General features: G+C 39.5%; 1 long non-coding RNA gene across 3 annotated transcripts in view; it reads left to right on the top strand.

Annotated features, from left to right (window-relative positions):
* The window catches only part of LOC129047729 (uncharacterized), a 39,054-nt gene extending 20,770 nt beyond the window's left edge, over window positions 1-18,284 (top strand). For 2 of the 3 annotated variants that reach the window (XR_008509492.1, XR_008509491.1), the window contains exons 2-3: window positions 2,741-2,947; window positions 18,035-18,284. This is a non-coding gene — a long non-coding RNA (uncharacterized LOC129047729). The remainder of the gene's footprint in view (window positions 1-2,740; window positions 2,948-18,034) is intronic. The other variant, XR_008509490.1, reaches the window with a different exon arrangement.
* Window positions 18,285-19,579: the final 1,295 nt, after the last annotated feature.

The raw sequence follows: 19,579 nt of genomic DNA, 5'->3' as shown, positions 1-19,579 counted from the left end.
TTTCTTGAATGTGTACCCCAAAGTTTTGCACTTAGGGACTTGGAAAATGAATGGAGAGAATTCACTGCTATGATTTATAGAGGACCCAGCATATACAAGATTCTGTATTAGATAGTTTACCTAAGCTCTCTCATGGGTAGGTATTAAGAAAGCCTATAGGAAGTAGGAATTATCATTCTAGTTGTATTAAGAAGGAAACAGTCTCAGAGACTTTATATAAATTTCCCAGGCCACAGAGTTTATTAATATGGAGCTAAGATGCAAATCCATGGCTGTCCAACCTCACAGTTCGTGCTCTTTCCACTATACCATGCTCCTCCCAAGGAGACAATCTATGGTGTGTGTGAAATCTCACCAGCTAGACACCAAAGCACCATGCATTGTAGGCTTTGCATGGTATTTTAAGAATTAGGATTCCTCATTTAATTTCCTCCATTGGAGAAAAGTCTCAAAGAAAATAATTTTAGAGTCTTCTAATGATTTTCACAAGAACAGCATCATGCATGATACTACTTCATTCTCACCCTCAACTACATGTGTACTTGGCTATTTCTGAGCCAGGTCATTTCTCTTTGGTAACAATTAAAATATTATCGCTCAGATGAGAGATGCCTTTCCACTCATGATGCCTTTCCCCTCATGGCTATAGATCTTCCTTAGGAGCCATGTTTAATGTGCCTCTGAAAGCAAGTGGTCTCTGGACATCCAAGAAGGACTCTGGGGAGACTGAGAGAAAGTAATAGACTTCCATTGGCCACAGATGGTTTGCAAAAGATGGAGCTGGGCATCTTACATCCCTGTCTAGATCAATGTTCCAGAGTTCTTCCTTATCACTGTGACTGTAAAAATTAAATTGAAGGCTCACTTGTGGGAAGTTCATTGCCATTACTAGCATTTTTCTTGGCAATTACTTGGCATACCCACAGAGGTAAGAATGCTGGCAAAAGTTCCACAAGACTGTTTAGATGTCAGAGTGGAGTCCTCTAATGTATTTCCTGACAGCAAGCCCCATCCAGATGAATGTGCTTGGCCAACATCCAGAGCTGGGCACACTCCAGGGAAGAACCTAGGAAGTAGGATTCTGGCCAAGGTGTCTTGGGTCTTTTTGTGGGGGTTTGGAGCTACTTTTTCTTCATGCATGTTTGGCTAGTTACCAGCCCTCTTTCAAGGACTCAAAGGCACTGAACTGTTAGAGGAGGAAACCCTATGGAACACTTTGCTGAAGACAAAGATTATGTAAACTGATGTGCACTCGGCCCTCTTTTAGGAAAATGTATAATTATCTTCACTTTTACTTCTTTTGTGTATTTCATTCTCTCCCAGTTATAGAAATACTTGTGGTCTCAATAAAGATTTCAGATTTGGGCATCTCTCTTCTTCACCATTTCAAGTAACAGACATTCCTGTTTTGTCAAAGAGCTAGCAAGATGTACAAGAGCATGTACTTCTGAATATTGTGTCTGTCACTAACTGTCACGTAGGGCAAGTCACATTCTCTCCAAGCCACATTTTCCTTTCTCACCTGTCAAATGGGGTGATCATGCCTGCCTCACAAGGCTGTCCTGAATGAAAATTCAATGTGAATGGAATTAGCACAGAGTCTGGCTTATGGAAGATGCTCAAAAATGTTTGATTGCTAAAATGAAGACCATTGCTTTTTATTTTTGAAAGTCCCCAGAGCCCTCCCTTATCACACACAACATGCTGCACATACACAATATTTCTGTGTTTTTTTTCCAGGCAAACATTTCCATATTATGTGTTATTGCTTGCAAGTTGCAGTCAGCATTAAGTTAAATTTTCCTCACGTTTTTTCTCCTGCCCTGTCCTCCTGCATAGTATAGAACAAGAGAAATAAGAATTAGAATTGCATTGTGTATTGCTTATTCTTCCCTGAATCCTAGTAGAACCTCCTTTCACGTGTGCACACACAGACACACACCCTTTCCATTTTGTTACCCCCCATCTTCCTTTTCAGATGTCCTCATTGTACATGTTTTCCATTGTTAGACATGCTTCTTCTGGAATCAGAAATAGTAAAAGTGTCCACTTGGATACAGCACAGTAATGTGCATGTTGGGTGGCATTGGCAAACCCTTATGCAAAATGAGAAAAATGCTCCCACCTTTATAGGGAGGCCAAATGAGAAAGTGGGAGAGCTGTTGTGGGAGGAGCTGCTTTCCTCAGGAAGAAAGAAGGGAGAATAGGTGGCAATGGGTGAGTCTTTATTTTCCTTGAGACTGAATTGAGGATGTCAACTGTCTTAGAAAGAAAATCGAAGCAAATCCCTCTGTTCCATTGCCCTTCATAGGGAAAACATACTAAATTGGTCCTCTCTTTGCTAGGCTCTTCCAAAGGTTTATATCCTTGCTGAAATAATCTCTTCAGGAATCACTTCTAAATTTCATGACCTTGTTCACTCTTTTTTATTAGCCATTCTTACATCAGTTCTACCCTCCCCTAGCTGTAAAGCATCTGGTAAAGCCAGCTAAATTTCTTGTGGATTACTGTGGTGCTTACCCAACAACATGGGTGTGGTAGACAGCCTCCAGGATGGCCCCAAAGACCCCAGCCTCATGATATGCACACACTTGAGTAGTTCTCTTCCACAATGTGCTGTGGTTTGTGGAAATTCTCCCAACAGAATATGGGAGAAGTGATGGTATGTCATTTTTAAGATTACAAAAAGATGCTGCAGCTTCTATTTTAACCACATCTCTCTTGGATCACTTGCTGTAAGGAAAGCCTGCTGCCATGTCTTGGGGACCCTCCAACAGCTCTGTGGAGAAGCCCACGTGGTGAGAAACTGAGGCCTTCATGCAACAGCCATGTGAAAAAGTCTTCATGGAAGTGGGTCTTCCAGCCCAATCAGGTCTTCAGATGACTGCAGCCCCAGCTGACAGTTTCACAGCAAACTAATGAGAGACCCTGAACCAGAGCCACCTGGGTAAGTCAATTCCAGATTCCTGACTCTCAGAAACAGTCGGAAAATAAATGTTTATTGTTTGAAATCCTGTCAAAAACTGAGAAGGATCTGAGATTTTACTCTCCTTGCACACTAACAAATTTTTATTTTCTACGCAAAACAGTTTTATGAATATCAGTAGAAGTCATGACTCCTGAGTCAGAGAAAAAAGACTTGTATTATTTACAGCACAGCGGTCAGCATGAGCTCATGTTTACATTGGTTTCTCTTGCCCCTAAACCCTAAACCCTAAAAGGGTGATGTGAGGGTGGGAACAGGTGGATGCTATATACACAGTGGGTTTGCCTCACAACTGAAGACCCTCATCTTAGGAAATCCCAATCTTCTATAAAAGTACTTCAAGAAAATCTGCTCAAACATTGTCCTGGCAGGAGACATTAACTTTATGATACTGGATGGCAAACAAATCTGGCCTCTGTCCCAAAGGGATACATTATCTCTATCTTCCAACATTGTTTGCTGTGTAAATATTCTGGAAAAGAGTCTGGGCCAAAAGCTGTCAGTGTCTCTGCTCACAACACACACAAGGTGTCGAATGGAGACTTGTCTGCTGGCAGCCGCTGAGTTTCAGAATGATTTTCTGTATAGCAATAGATAAGTAATCCAATGGGAGGTCTGTATCTAGGCCTCACCTGTCAAAGTCACTGTACTGAGGGCATGTGTAGTAGAGTTGTATCTATTGATAGAGAGTGAGTGCAAGGGTTTTAGACTTAAGAAATAAGTGAAGGGACAAGTAGGTCCTCTGGTTTTAGAAGATGATAAAGAGGGAGAAAAGGAAAAAGCAACAGAGGGAAGGAGCCAAAAGGTGGAATTTACTAGAATTGACAAGTGTAGCTTTCTCTTGTAGCAAATATTTTTACCTAGAGAATAGATTTGTAAAATGAAAGAATTCACTACTTAGTATCTTGCTGTGTTTAAAAGCCTCTTCTCATCTTCACTAGCAAGTTGTCCTATGACAGGGTGGGGGTGTTGCTAGTGGATATTTTTCACATTTTTTGGTCCCTAGTGAAGGAAAATGAAGTGCAGTTAATTTTGAGCCAATCCGTAGAGAACCCAACTTAGATAATTCTATTTAAAAGGCACATCAAATAAAGCACTTAAAAGATGATTTTTGTTTACTTGCTTTATTCTGTGAAAATGAGGAATCAAAGACCTCTTGGGTTTTCTGCTGTCAGGCAAATATCTTCTATTCTCGTCGTGAAATCAATTGAGGAGGTAAAGAATTAAGAATGATTTTAATTTGAAATGATACTTGGTCTTATGTTTCATTTGATTTTAGAAATATTTGAACAGCCTTCCCTTAATGAAGTCATTTTTAGACACCCAGAACGAGTATAATTGACAGTTAAAAAGTAAAACCAAAAGTGCGAATGAGCTTCCATCAGCCCATAAGAAAAAGAGGACCTAAGATGCTTGATAGATGACATTACTTCAGGTTTCACTCATCTGGCATCTGTTGATAGGACAGGGCTCAGGGATACTTTATTAGTTTTCCAGTATGTAATGCCATAGCTGTTTATTGACATTTGCAGGAGCATCTCTCAATAACAGCACCCAGGGCAAGTTATAGCCTTGATTATAGCTTGGGGAATTTAAAAGCAGGTTAAATGTGAGCTCTCTAATTTCTCTCCTAATTTCTTCATCTCTTAAATGGGAATACTTATCTCAATGTTATTGTGAGGTTTAAATGTGCTAAAGCAGATAAAGAGTGTAGCAATGTGCATGGCTTATAATAAATGCTCAATACGTGAAAACTTTTATTATTATTATTTTTATTATTTTGAGACAGGGTCTTGCTCTATCACTCAGGCTGCAGTGCAGTGGCACCACCATAGTTCACTGCACAAGGTTTGTATTGTTAATCCTCAAAGATATTAGGCATGCTCTTTCTTGGGCTACATTATGTCGTTTCAAATGCAGTAGAGTTCCATTAGATGACATCTGGCTCTATCATGTTCTATTTGATTGTATTACAGGTCAATTCGTAGTTCTTATTTATACTATGTTAGCTATGTGCCTCTCTTTCCTGATGTATGGAAAAGTCTCTGAATGAATACTGGCTCTTGGTCTTGTCATTTGATATAGCAAAATAATAAATACCACCCAATGACCAAACTTAGCAAAGCCTGGTTATTTTCAAAGCGTATTGATTTCAACTTTTTCTTAAGCAGAAAGGCTGTTTATGGAAAATTTCCCTAGAGGTGGAATTCCTAACAGGTTCAAACTATTTTGTGTTTAAAAACGAGGAACCTGGTCCAAAAGGAGGCCGGGACTATGAGTTGTCCTGCAGGTGTGAGTAGAGATGTTGTGCCCACACTTTTTGTCCTTCTGGAAGGATCTTTTCATGGGGCCCCTGGTGGTATAGTCAGTGGGCATTATCACATGTAGCATTCCCAGGGGTTGTCACAGACTGGAGAAAATCACCTTGCAGTTCAGACAACAAAAAGGTCTTTCCTATCCAAGGGGCCTCACAATATGCTTGAGAAGGGACTGAGGTTATGGCAGATGCTTCCAGAGCCCAGCCACATCCGCTGGGCACCCACCATTCCTGTACCTGCCTATCCTTTGGCTTCTATCTGCAAGGACCTGTGACTCTTTGCTTAGAGTTTTCTCTGGCTATGGAAGATGTCTCAGCCCAAGGGCAGGGCAGGTTGGAAGTAAGGCTAAGTACAGAGGAAGTATAGCCCTTGGGACTGAGGGACTTGATGGGTAAACACCAAGCCCCCTTGCTCCCCAGGTGGGAAAAATCCAAGGTGTGTTCTACACTGCTTTCCTGTATTCCCTCATGTGATTGAGCCCCCATTTGCCCATAGTGGTATCATGCTTCATAATATTCTCTTGACTGGCTTCTTTCCCTTTCCTCTCTTAGTTCTCTACTTCCTTAATGATGCTTCTTGGGATATCTCCCAAACAAACTACTGCAACTCATATCCTTGTTTCAGAGTCTGCTTTGGAGGAAGCCAATCTACAACAAAGGATATGCTCCCATTGCCTCCCTTATCCCATCAGCTCTGCAGGTTCCTCAGATTCCCTCCTCTGTGTACCTGTCTCTTGTTCTTCGTAGGAATGAGGGAAAGAAAGAGGGACTTGACATTCTGACTAACACTATATGGGGGATTTTAAATCCTTCATCTCATTTCAGTACTACGATGTAGTATTTCCATTTTACAAATGAGAAAACTGAGACTGGAGGACTAAATATCTTGATTGAGGTAATGCAGCGTCTAGATGGAAGAGATAGGTCTTGATTCCAGGTTTTCTGACTTTGTTCTAAAATATTCTCATTCTAGTTTATCTCTGAAGGCATGAACAGATCAGAGGAGGAATAAAGTTTATCTCCTTATTGTGTTATAAATTTTTAAAAGGCACATCAATCACATCATATTACTCCAAAGGTTTCATATAACAAGTAGAATAAGATTCCAGCTCTATCCTATGGCCTGCTCTGCCCTACATGATCTGTCTCCTGCTTAAATCTTTGATCTCACCTTCTAGCCCTTCCCCTTCTCTCACTCTGTTCTGTGCATACACCAGGCTTATTCCACTTCATGGTCAGCCTTTGTCCTTGCTGTTTCCCTGCATTGAATGCTCTTCTTCAGATCCTTTGCAGGCTACCTCCTTGTCATCATTCCAGTCTCAGTGCAAAAGTGACTTCCTCAGAGGAAGTCCCTGAACATTCTAACTAAACTACCTGTCTTTGCTCCCCTCTCCCTGCCTGGCCCCAGGCATTTCTCATCCAGGTGTTCTTTTTCATTATTATTATTATTATATTCAATGTGCTTATTTGTTTCTGGTTTGTTCTCTCACCCCAGCCTCATATAAGCTGATTGAAGGCAGGGACTTTGCTTGTTTCATTCATTACTGTTTTCCCAGAGCCTAGAATAGTGCCTGGTGCATAGTTTTTGTCAAATGTATACCTGTATAAATGAAAGTGAGGCAGTAGAGAAGAAAAATTGTAGGCATGTATCTGATAGGACCTTAAAACATATTTGGTGTATAACTAAGATTTATTTACCCAACTCTTTGTAATCAGCAGAATTAATATAACTTGAAAGCAAATGCATCTTGCTGACATTTTGGAACCTATGTGCATGCATTAATACCAATCAAATTAACTGTGTGTTTCACAGCCTGCCATTTGGATGAGAGATGCTGGAAAGGGAGAAGGTGGACAGCTTCTTAGCCTCTTTTTTTCTGGCATTTTTAACGACATTCCGGTAAACTGTGCTCCAGGTTTGATTAAAGATTGTTTGGGGTATGGAGAAAGAGTATGGAGACAGTCTTAACAATCATTTACATTTTGGACTTTACTCAAAAAACAAAAATGTCATTGTTAAAAGGCTTACAGCTTAAGTCCTCTGAAATCTAGTTTTGGCTTTTTTATCTCTTTTATTTTGATATTTGTATTTTTGTCCAATGGTTTTTTTTTAGGGGAAGTGAGAGATAGAAAGAGACACGCCTGTGCTCCCATATTTGTTTTAATAAAATTCCCTGATTTTCCTGATTACAAAAGTTACTTATATTCCTTAGAATATTTGGAAAGTAAAACAAAGTAAAGAAGATAATAAAAATTATTGTGTCTATTTCTTAACAACTGCTAATATTTTTATGCATTTCATTCCAGTTGTTTTTCTATGATTATAAATATCTACATGTGGTATAGTTCTTCAATTCTAAGGTACTATCCGTTATAAAATGGGATATTGGTTTATTTATTACTTTCCCTCCCCTCCCCTCTCCTCCCCTCCTTTTCCTTTCCTTTCCTTCCCCTTTTCCCTTTCCCCTTTCCCCTTTCCCCTTTCCTTTCCCTCTTTCACAGGATCTCACTTTCACCCAGGCTGGAGTGCAGTGGTGCAATCCTGGCTCACTGCTGCCTTGACTTCCTGGGATCAAGTAATCCTCCTGCCTCAGCCCCCCAAGTAGCTGGGACTACAGGCACGCACCACCATGCCCAGCTAATTTTTATATTTTTTGTAGAGATGGGGTTTTGCCATGTTGCCCAGGCTGGTCTCGAACTCATGGAGTCAAGCGATCTGCCTCGGCCTCCCAAAATTCTGGGATTACATGCATGAGCCACTGTGCCTAGCCTATTTATTACATTTCAAGAAAAACAAAGTTAAAAGTATATATCTTTTTTTCCTAAAAAAATGGCATTTGTGTACCATTTTCTTTGCACAACACTTGAGAATGAGTTTCCTTCTCATTATGAGTTTAAAGTTTCTTCTGAATCACTTTGGGCCAGTCTTAATTCTGCATATCATCTCTGTTTTGTGCTGCTCCTATAATGTGTGCTTCAAATCCTGATCTCTTTGACATCTGTATCTATAGCCTAATGTCAAAGTATAGTAAACAGTGCAGTTGACCCTTGAACAACACGAGTTTGAACTGCATGGGGCAACTTATATGTGGATTTTTTTCAGTTAAAATTACACCAAGAGTGCCTGCCTCTACTGCCTCCCCTTTCACCTCCTTTACATCTTCTACCTCTGCCAGCCCGAGACAGTAACCCCCACATTGTTCAAGAGTCAACTGTAATGGGATTTTATCCACATTCCTTATTTTGTTAAACTCATAATTTTTTCTTCGATTGAATTACACATCACAGGCCTCTCTTCAAATTTAGCCAGAAGCTTTTACTCATGGATTTTCAGTGCCCAAATAATAGTCCTTCATAATGCATGAATCAGTCACACCAAACTCTCCAAGCTTTTAAGATTTCATGATATATTTGGAGAGACTGGGCACCATTCCCATATGCATTGCAAGAAATGACAAGTATGTCACAACTTAATCTATTTGGCAGCTTGCAAGTTCTTTTTGATGTAAATTATTAAATGCATCCTAATTTTAAAAAAATCAAGAGGTAAAAAAAAATCAAGAGGTAAAAAAATGCATCATAGAATCGAAGATATATGGTATATGTGTAACAATGCGAATGCTTTTTATTTCAGCATTTTTTTTTTCAACTCTGCTGCACGCTAGAGTTGCATGGATGTTAAAGATGAATCTGTAACAAAGCCACACCCTCAGACCTTCTAAAGGGGCCTAGGAACTAATATTTATGTAAAAAATAAGACCAAAAAACTTCTCAAATTCCAATAAGCAGGCTGATTTGAGGACTACCATTTTAATAATTGGTATACTAGATTACTCTTACAGTGGCAATTGACTTTGGGAAATACCTAGTTCAGCAGCCTAGGATAGAAGGCAGGATTTAGAGAGAACTGTTGTCCAGGAATCTCAGCTACAAAAGAGAATGTCTAGTGGCTTTGCATAGAAAAATGAGAGAATTTATTTTATTGCTGTAAAGGAGGAGAGGTAGAGAAGAAAGAGAGGATGAGGAAAGATGTGCTCATGAAATATGAAACCGAGTGACTTAATGTGCAAATGGGCCATGGGAAGTTTTCCTGTGGTGAGGTAGCTAAGATAATTTTTGAAAATGATGATGTTCAGTTTGTAATGATTTGCACATTGTTATATGAAGTTTCCCTGCATCTTTCTTCCAAATGCTTGATTCTATTCTACTCCTGAATTCTTTATGTAATTATTTTCTTGGTAGAAATTGAATAGTGAGGTTTGGGCTGAGAAATAAAAACCTAAAGAAATTGAGGAAGGAGCTGAGCTAACACTCTAAAATCTGGATTGATGCAGGACCAAAAAGAGGATTGTGGAGCTGAGATGACCATGAATATATCATCCCTCAGGAAATCTTAGAAAGAGGTTTGCTTTGTCATAAGGCATGGAATTAGTAGCTTAAGCAAATTTAGTTCAACGTGTAAATCCTGGGAATCTTCACTTGACATGCCATTCAACACACAAAAACATACTCCTATATTTTTGTATTCATATTTTAAAATAAATTGGGATCACACTTTGTATCCAGTTTTGTATACTAATTCCTTCACTTAGTATAATGCCATGAACATTTCCCTATATCATTAATTATTCTTAGAGACTGATATGGTTTGGCTGTGTCCCCAGTCAAATCTCATCTTGAATTGTAGCTCCCATAATTCCCACGTGTTGTGGGAGGGACCTCATGGGAGATAATCAAATCATGGGGGCAGTTTCCTACATGCTGTTCTCTTGGTGGGGAATAAGTCTCATGAGATCTGATGATTTTTTTAAGGGGTTTACCCCTTTTACTTAATCCTCAATTCTCTCTTACCCCCACCATGTAAGATGTGCCTTTTGTTTTCTACCGTGATTGTGAGGCCTCCCCAGCCACATGGAACTGTGAGTTCATTAAACCTCTTTTTCATTATAAATTACTAAGTCTCGGGTATGTCTTTATCAGTAGCATGAAAACAGACTAATACAGAGCATGAATTTTAATAAATAGTCTATCTCACAATCATACTATGATCTATTTAAACATTATCTTATGGGATAGAGTAGGATACTGCCAGTATTCAGAATCTGAAGTCAGACGCTCTGCCTTCACTGCCCCAGCTGTGTTGCTTAGGCAGGCATTCCCACATCACCACCTTGAAGCTGACACAACATTATCCTTTACAAAAGGATATGCAGTTTCGATGGTTAAGAGATTGCTCTTAATTGTTTTAAATTTATGTCTCTTTGATTAGTGAGTTTGAACTCCACTTTACCTGCTATTAGCATTTTACCAATTCATTCTTCTGAAATCAGCTTTCCATGATTGGAATGTTAATTTATTTGAATGGATATGTATCCATGTGGCTCTGCTGAAAAAAGAAGGTTATCGATCATGGTAGAGAAAGCAGATCTGCCTCAAGGAAGTGATGTTTCATTTGCATAATCACATAAATTACATACCTACTTCTTTGAGAGCAAATATGCCAAATTTACCTGCCAAGTGAGATCAGACTCATCTAAAGATATCCAGATGAGGCTGGGCGCGGTCGCACATGCCTGTAATTCCAGCACTTTGGGAGGCTGAGGTGGGCAGATCACGAGGTCAGGAGATTGAGACCATCCTGGCTAACACGGTGAAACCCCGTCTCTACTAAAAATACAAACAATTAGCCGGGTGTGTTGGCAGGCGCCTGTAGTCCCAGCTACTTGGGAGGCGGAGGCAGGAGAATGGCGTGAACCTGGGAGGCGGAGCCTGCAGTGAGCCGAGATCACGTCACTGCACTCCAGCCTGGGGGACAGAGTGAGACTCTGTCTCAAAAAAAAAAAAAAAAAAAAAGATATCTAGATGAATAAGGCAGAGAAATACTTATGAGAAAAAAAGCAGAAGTCCAATGAGCTCCCAGTTTCTAGGAAGTTCATATCACGATCTTATTAGGGTAGGATTTAGAATAACTGAGCATCATCATCTTCACAATAGTGATGAGAAAGGCACAAGAGGCCCTGGATACAAAATCTGCCAGACAATCTGGCCACGATTAATGGGTCATGCATGGAAACCATGGAAAACAGCCTAAGCTCGGTTCTAAAAGCCACTTGTCAGCAGACCATTTCATTCACAAAATTGACATAACAATTATAATTAACTTTTCAGTCGGAGGAATATATTGAAGAGATGGTGCTCATTGCTTTCATTCTCTAAAGGCAGCGAGATGATGTTTTTCTAAGGGCTTTGAAAGGCAAGTGTCCCTCCTGACAGCTGCCACAAGATAACAAGGAAGAGAACAGACATTAAGCAACTTGTTTATCTTCAGAATCCTGAGGAAGTCACAGGTCTCTGTAGGGATTGGGTATTGGTTGACGTCATGATGTTTTCTGAGAACTACAGTAGAGCAGCTGGGGCCAGGAGGTGTAATAACTCCTGAGCTCAAGCTCTTTTTATTGGTACTGCCCTTAAGTCAGTGAAACAAAGAAGGTGAATAAAGCAATTTCTAACTCTTCTAAAGTTAAACCGAGAGTTCACCCAGTGTATTTTCCCTGGGGTTGACAAACTACCAACTGTGTCCTGAGAGCAAAGATTTTTTTTCTTTTTTACATTTTTAAGTGTAAAATGTAAAGGACTGTTAGCCTTTTGTAAGAACAGCTGCTTCATTTTGCCTTTTGGCTGCAAAGCCTAGAATATTTACTCTCTCGTCTTTTACATAAAAGGCTTGCCTATGCCTCTGTTACGCCATCCCAAGATATCTGTACCTGCGTCAGGCTGCAGGATATTCCTGTGGCTCTCTCAGGTCTCCCCACTGGAGGCTCCTGTTCACCTAGACCGCACCTACAGTAATGCCCTGATGAGAAAGGATCACTTTTGCTATGTCTGTGTTCCTGAGAGAGAAAAGGCAAGAGGAAAGGAGGTGAATTCACAGCTAAATTTTAGGTGAGACAGAGCAATGGAGGAGGGTCATATAAGGATGGGAAGTGTATGAGATGTGAGAAGCAAAACCCTCCCTGACCCAGCTGGCTGGGTAGCAGAGGCTGTGAGCTTAATGGAGGAAAAGATGGTGAATGTTCTTCCAGTTCAACAGGGAGGGCAGAAAGCTGAACGGGGAGCTTTTAAAAGAGAAGGTAGATGGTCTTGGAGAGGCCTAAATACCACTTGACTCTGTTAAAGATACTTGGAGAATATAGATTATACTTAAAAATAGCAAAGCTGTACAGGTCAGGCTTTGGCTCAGGGGAGAGGAATGAGAAGGGCAATGCCAGAGATCAACAGCCTTGGAAACAAATGCTTTCCAGGCAGCCGAAAGACATGATCAGAGAATATGAAATGAAGCAGAGAACTGCAAAGGGTAGAAACTCCTAAAACAGAACAGGAGGAAAATGGAGATGGGCCAGTGAAACCACAGCATCCAGCAAAAGGTCAGGAGATGGAGGTTGCAGGTGTACATGACGAGGGTTTAACAAAATGCATTCATTTTTATTTTGAAATCGTTCAAACTCTTTCAAATCTCTTTTGAAATTTCAGAAGAGATTCCTATTTCATCTTTCTTTCCGAATATACATATTCATTTCTCTTTTGCCTAAATATCCAAAATAAGTTTGCAGACATCACAAGTTACCCATAAGTACAACCGTGCATACCTGTCAAGAACAGGGGCAGATTATGAGACTAAAGCTCATGACTGCACCTGAGAAAAAATTACTATCTCAATTGTATTATCAACAGAGTCGAAGCTCAAATTTTCCCAATTGTTCCTAAGTGGCTGGGTTTCCCCCCCTCCACTCCCAATCCAGGAATTAATCAAGGCTCATGCATAGCCTTTGGCAGTTGTGTCTTCTTACTCTGCCCTGATTTAGAAGAGACCCGTTTCTTTCCTTTGTTTTGCCTTATTTTAAGGTCAAGTTTATTGAGGTATAATCTACATAATTATAAAAATACTTAAAAGCTTACTCTTTAATATACAATTCTGTGAGTTTTGACAAACACATACAATTGTGTTAGTACCATCACAGATTAGAAGCCTAGATGTAGAACAGTTTCATTACCTTCCAAAAGTCCTCATGTCTTCCTGCTGTCACCCCCTCCTCTAAACTCAGTCCCTGATAACCAACATTCAGTTTTCTGTTCCTATAGTTTTGCCTTTTCCAGAATATCATATAAATGAAATCATACAGCCTTTGGCCTTTTGAGTCTGGCTGATTTCATGTAGCATAATGCATTTGAGATTCATCTATGTTGTTACATGTGTTAGTCGTTTGTTCCCTTTTATTGTGGAGTGTTATTTCACTGCATGAATGTACCACAATTTGCTTATCTATTCCTTAGTTGAAAGACATATGGTTTGTTTTCAATCTAAATGATTAAGGGTAAAGCCATAATAAACATGCAGGGTAAGTTTTTTAGGTGAGCGTATGTTTTCATTTCTCTAGGGTAAATAGCTAGGAGTAGATCTGATGCATGCTATGGTAAATATATATTTGCATTTGTAAGTAACTGCCAAACTGTTTTCCCAAGTGATCATACCATTTTGCACCCAAACACACAGCCATTTGCTTTGTTCACTCTGCAGAGCCTCTAAGTAGTCGTTATCTGTGTGAGAGTTGATCTATCAGTTTACTCCATCATGTCAGAAGGGGAATACTGCCTTGTCTTAATTAATATAATTATACTATCCTGAAAGCTAGCCTAAAAGTGTGATGCTACTGACATTTTAAAGTCTCAGAGCTGGAGATTTTTGAAGGGACCAAGTGTAACTTTCCTATTTACTAATGAGGAATTGGAGACCCCTTGATATTAAATGTATTTATCAATTCATTTAACAAACATTTTTTAAGCACTTACTATGTGCCATAGTCTGTGCTGGGTACTGGGACAGTAGAGATGACTGGCCCCTTGCTCTCCAGCCATTGGAAGAGCGGGTTTGGATTTTAGTTTTCCACTTTCTAGCTCATTGTTTTTCAGCTACTGCTGGGGAGAATGAGAGAGAGTGAAAGGGAGAAGAAGCCCCCACAGCCTAGGCTGTGGGCATAAAAAGGACCAAATTTTGGCAGCCTGAACCAGACACTGAACTACAGCAGCCTTAAGTTTTCACAAACTTTTTCTGCTAGGATCCTGGGGAATTGAGCCATATGTATAGAAAAGCTTCTCTAGGATCATTGTTGGTAGAGTGAAAGTGTGAGACGTCCCTAAACTACACCAACGTTAATCTTGGGGAGATCTCATTGAAGATGCCCATTGAAGAATGGCAGGCTTGAGGGTGATAGAGTTAGTGCAAAGTGCAGCAAAAAAATTGCCTGGCTATACACGTTTATTTCTTGGGCCTTGCCTAAGGAGTAACTGCCACGTTCCCTCTCCTAGGCCTGTGGATGACTTCGTGCAGTCATGAGCTGCTGATCTTCCTGAGTACTTACTGCCACATGGCTGGCTGTGGCTCCCTGCAGGCAATAAATGAACCCTCTTGGATATGGGAGTGGTTGACTTGGTTGCATTTGATTTTTTTCTGTAGGGAGACTTAGGAATTGGCTCTGTGAAAAATGGAGAGAAAGAGAGGGGTAGAGACAGGAGAGTTTAAACCTCTTTGTCGGGCATTTTCAGTTATTCATGGAAAATCTATACACTCTGTTATCAGCTCTAAGCAAAGCAACTTTGTTGTTTCTATTGATCATGCAATTTATTATCTTTATTTAAACTCTTCAGGCAATAAATAAATAAAACGCAGTTTGAGGGAAAGAAGCCTCTCTGGAGAAAGTAATTTTCCAGGAAAGTAGTTTAATCCTTTTAAAATTAGGCTTACCGACTTAAAGATATTATCTGATTATTCCATTTGATTCCCCTTTAAAAATGATACTGGTCTAGTTCCATTTGATTCCCCTTTAAAAATGATACTGGTCTAGTTTTCTCTTTTAGCTAAAATGTTTTCAAGTTTCACTTCTTTTCTCACCAAACCCTCCATTATACTCATACATTAATCTTCAAAGAAAACATAGTAAAATATATTACAACTAGAAATAAGACAGTTTCTACAGTGTTATTTCTCTATCACTTCCTGGTGAATAAATTTACTAAATCTCTTTAAATCTGTCATCGGTAAAATTGGGACACCAATGTTTGTGCTTTCTACTCTATGGTCAAATATGAAGATTACACAAGATGACGATGATGAAAACACTTTTGTATAGTGATTCACTGTTCATTACATTATTTAACATTTATCTTTTCTCTAGATCTTCTGATACCAAATCCAGCATTCTTTACCAGGCAGCATATGTAGTATGATAAAATTAGAGTGTCGAATGAGATAATCTCTAAGTTCCTTTTCAGATTTAAAATTCTGTGATTTTATTACAGCTTTTCATAGAGAGTTGTTTTCAAGCTGGAGACGCTCAATGATTTCTGTTAGGGCTCCCCTTGAATTCTGGGTAAAATGGTCACTTCTTGGGCAAGTGAGAATTTTACCACCTTCACAGGTTCTCGGCCTCCCTCTGTAGGTCTGCTTGGCTGCCTCCAGCTCCTCGAGTGCCTGTGTGTGTGTGTAGCAGACTGCTGCACTTCCTCATGCACCTCATCATTCTATCCCTGTGCTCTGTGTTGCATTCATGCGCCGCACCTGCTGCCATGTCGACATTCTTCTTGTTCATTTGTCTGTGCCTCCTGGCCTCACTCTCCATGGTTATGCTATGTTGCTGTTTCTATTCTTACACTTACTCTTTCCTTTGCCCTTACTAGATAAGTGTTCCTAAGTTTTCTTCATCAGTGAGAAATTCTTGATTTCTGAATTGAATCCCTTTTATTGAAAAAAAAGACAAAAATATGTCTCTTTCCTAATACCAACATTGGTTTGCTCCCCTAGGGTAATTCACATGAACTTTAATAGGTTTCTGTATGGGCATGAGAAAGGCAACAGGTGAAGATCTAGTTTTTTGGGTGGATGTATGTGTAGTTACAATTAACGTTCTTTACCCTTAGGAATACAACTTGATACCCCCCGCCACCAATATATGCTTAGGCTTAATATCCTCCTAAAAGCTTCTTTTTTATATTATTATTTTTAATTTTCTTAACTTAAAAAATGTTTGCAACAAAAGCCACATTCAAATAAAGCCTCTGTATTTTTGTCTTTATTTTTCAACTGCTTTTCTTATTCTAGGGCAATATAGGTGCTTTTTAATTTAAATGTATCTTAAACCAAAATTCTCATGAAGCTTAGTAATAAGTGACAGTGCTAACCACAGGAAGGCATGGCACACTTGCATGCAAAGGCAGTATGGTGAGGTTGAAAAATCGTGGGTTTTGGAGTTAGGTAGATAGATTTGAATCTTGGCTCTGCAACTTACTAGCTTTGTTAGCTTGGAAAAGTTATATTTAGCCTCTCTGTGCTTTAATGTCCTTATCTCTAAAATTGGGTGATAATAATAATAACAATCTCATTGATTCATTTTGATGGCTAAGAAACTTTGCCTGTGAGCAAGCTACTAACTTAATTCATGGTGGAGGAGAATTAGTTGCCATAGGATCAATTAGAGCTGACTGAGCATATAGTGAACAAAGACAAAAGAAAGGAAAGGAGTGGGAAAATGAAGAACAGAACAAGGCAGTAAAGAAACTCTTCAGCCTTCCAGAATATAGCCATGATAGAAAGACACTGAGGACAGCCCAGGAAGGACAGATTATGGTCTTTTACACTCTGAGACCTGGGCCAGTTCATCGGAAGGGAACTTTGAAAGAGAGAAAAGGGAGGGCCAAGCTGAAAGACTGGATCAAAATGGAGCAAAGGATGGGCAAAAAAGAGGAGGAAGAGGGAGAGAACAATGAAAACAGATGAGCAGAGAGGAAAGAGGAACTAAGAAATTCTCTGTGGCTCTTTGGGTCCAGAAGAGGGAGCTGGAGGCAGAAAGTGAGATATTTGTTGAAATGGAAACATTGTTTTATAGCTTTTCAGGAAGAGGCTATGCTGAACCCATGAAATATAAATGCATGAGTTGATATTCATGCAATAAGGAATTTGGGGTGAGCTGTAATTCAGCAGAAGAGCAGTTTATTTTTAGAATCTCTCACAAGAGAGATTAATTGTTGAGGGAATACTGTGAAAATGTTACTTGGGCTAATGACGTAAATAACCCATTTATTCTCTTTAAGAATAGGGGGCAGATGAAGGAGATGTGACTTGATTACTATTCTAATGAATGTAGTGCTTAAATTTAGCATTCTTTCTAAGAAGTGTGAAAGAGGACTCTGATAGTGAACAGATGAGGTTAATCGTCTGCCAAATGCCTTTCATTTATGCATAGCACAGGGTTTTAACCAGCGCAGGGGACAACCAAAAACACTTCACCCACATGAATTAAGTGATTTTCTGTACATGATATAGCTAGAGGCAACTGTTCTGTAAAGTGAACGAGAATGGCTGCTTAGGGGCACTGAGGGATAAAGGACTCCAGTTATCACCGTGAATGGACTAAAGTGGGATTGCAAAATACTCCATTGTTGTATGTACATAGGTTCCTGCTTCAGTCACAGAGTGCATAGAGTATAAAATAAAGTCTCTTTAAAACAAAAAGAAGAAAATCAGTGAATCTCATCCACTGGTTTGTGAAAAGCCCGTTCTTCTCTTGTTAAGTACAAGAACTTTTAGGTATTTCTTTACTCCAGCGGGACCATAAAACTAGAAAATCTGAGCAGATTACCCAAAGTCCCCATTTTATCTTTTTGTTTCTATCTTTGCCCAGGCCCCTGAGTTTCTGGCAGTTATGGTCAGGGCCCTCTGCTGAAAGAAGCATCCTGGAAACCTGGACACACATGAGAACCGGCCTTCCACCCAGGCAAGAAGCAGGAACCGAGGCTCCTTCTTCCCTATCATGAGGAATTTCTTCTGGAAGGCCCTCTGTTGACCTCTCTCGAGAGATGGCTTTGGTCTAGGTCACCCTAGGCCATCAGTCATATTCTAATAATTTGAACCTTAAAAAGAAGGGGTTCTGGTTTCTGTTTCCTCTTTTTGTGTCCCATATAAACTTCAGATGCAGATAGATGTATGGGCATGGGGCCTTGGCTAACTGCACTCATGACTCTTAGCCAAATTAATGAAGGATAATACTAAAGAGAACAAAACCCTCAGGGTATTACATATGGATTTCAAATTCCAGAATGAGTGTGAGATAAGGGAAATGAGGTAGTATTTAAGACAGAATCTCAAATAAGAGCCAACCAATACTGCCCCAGCCCTTTGACCCCAGTTCTAAATTCTCCTTTTGCACATGGAAAGGGAGAAAGAAGAGGAGCATGTGAGTGGTTTGAAGTACCCTGCCATTCCTTACACATCTGGGCAAAACTCATCATAATAAGGTAAATCAGTTAATGTCAAAATGCATGAAAGAGAAAATGCAGCAATTCTTACTAGATTCAATTTTTCAATTTTCATATAAGAATTAAAGCTAAATATTGACAAAGGAAATTTATTTCTTGCAAATAATTGGGGTTGAAGCTTTTATATGGGGTCAATAATTCATAGGTTACAATATGGCTGAGTTGGAAGGTATATGATCATGGATGTCAATTATGGAGGAGAAAATATTGATTTGGGAGTTTATAGTTCCACCGAAGAAGCATGAAAGAAAAAATACGTAGCCAGAAAAGGTGACATTACAAAGGGATTTTTCCACTGTAGTTCATGAAAGATAATAGACTTGGAAATACCAGAAAGTTGCTTGTGTCTTTAAACATTTAGTAAACATATAAGAATGTGTAAAATAATTTTCTTTAAAAAGGTACATTAATAATCTGGGTCAGAATTATAAAAATTAAAATTAAGAAAATTTACCCTTTAGAAAGAAGGGGAGTGGTGAAATGGAAAGTGAAATATTACATCTTTTGCAATGGTGCTCTCTAATTACTAAAATTAATTTCTCAGAAGTTGGGAGATCTGGCAGAAATTCATAAATATAAACAATTTCTTGTTTGAAAAGGAAGAAACGAAAATTGAGACATTATGGAGGCTGAAGGAGGAGCCCTGATTCTGTTTTTGGCTATCCACATGATGGGACATTTTATGAAAGGATTCAAAGGAAGCTTTCAAGGTGAGGGGTAGACTCAGTGGCTTTAAGGAGTAAAATAGGTATTCTGAATGTAGCAGAAATACCGAGAGGACACATAAAGAGGAGACAAACAAACCAAACAAAGACAAAGGTGAAGACAATGGAGTAGGAATAGAGGAAATTCAAGGACAGATGAGAGGAGTCTTCCAGTCTGAACCAGAGAGTTGTGTGAGACAGGTCAGG

The sequence above is a fragment of the Pongo abelii genome, chromosome 13 (genome assembly GCF_028885655.2).
Source record: "Pongo abelii isolate AG06213 chromosome 13, NHGRI_mPonAbe1-v2.0_pri, whole genome shotgun sequence".
NCBI lineage: Eukaryota > Metazoa > Chordata > Mammalia > Primates > Hominidae > Pongo > Pongo abelii.
The sequence above is the reverse complement of the archived record's forward strand: the minus strand, read 5'-3'. Positions and strand labels throughout refer to the sequence as shown.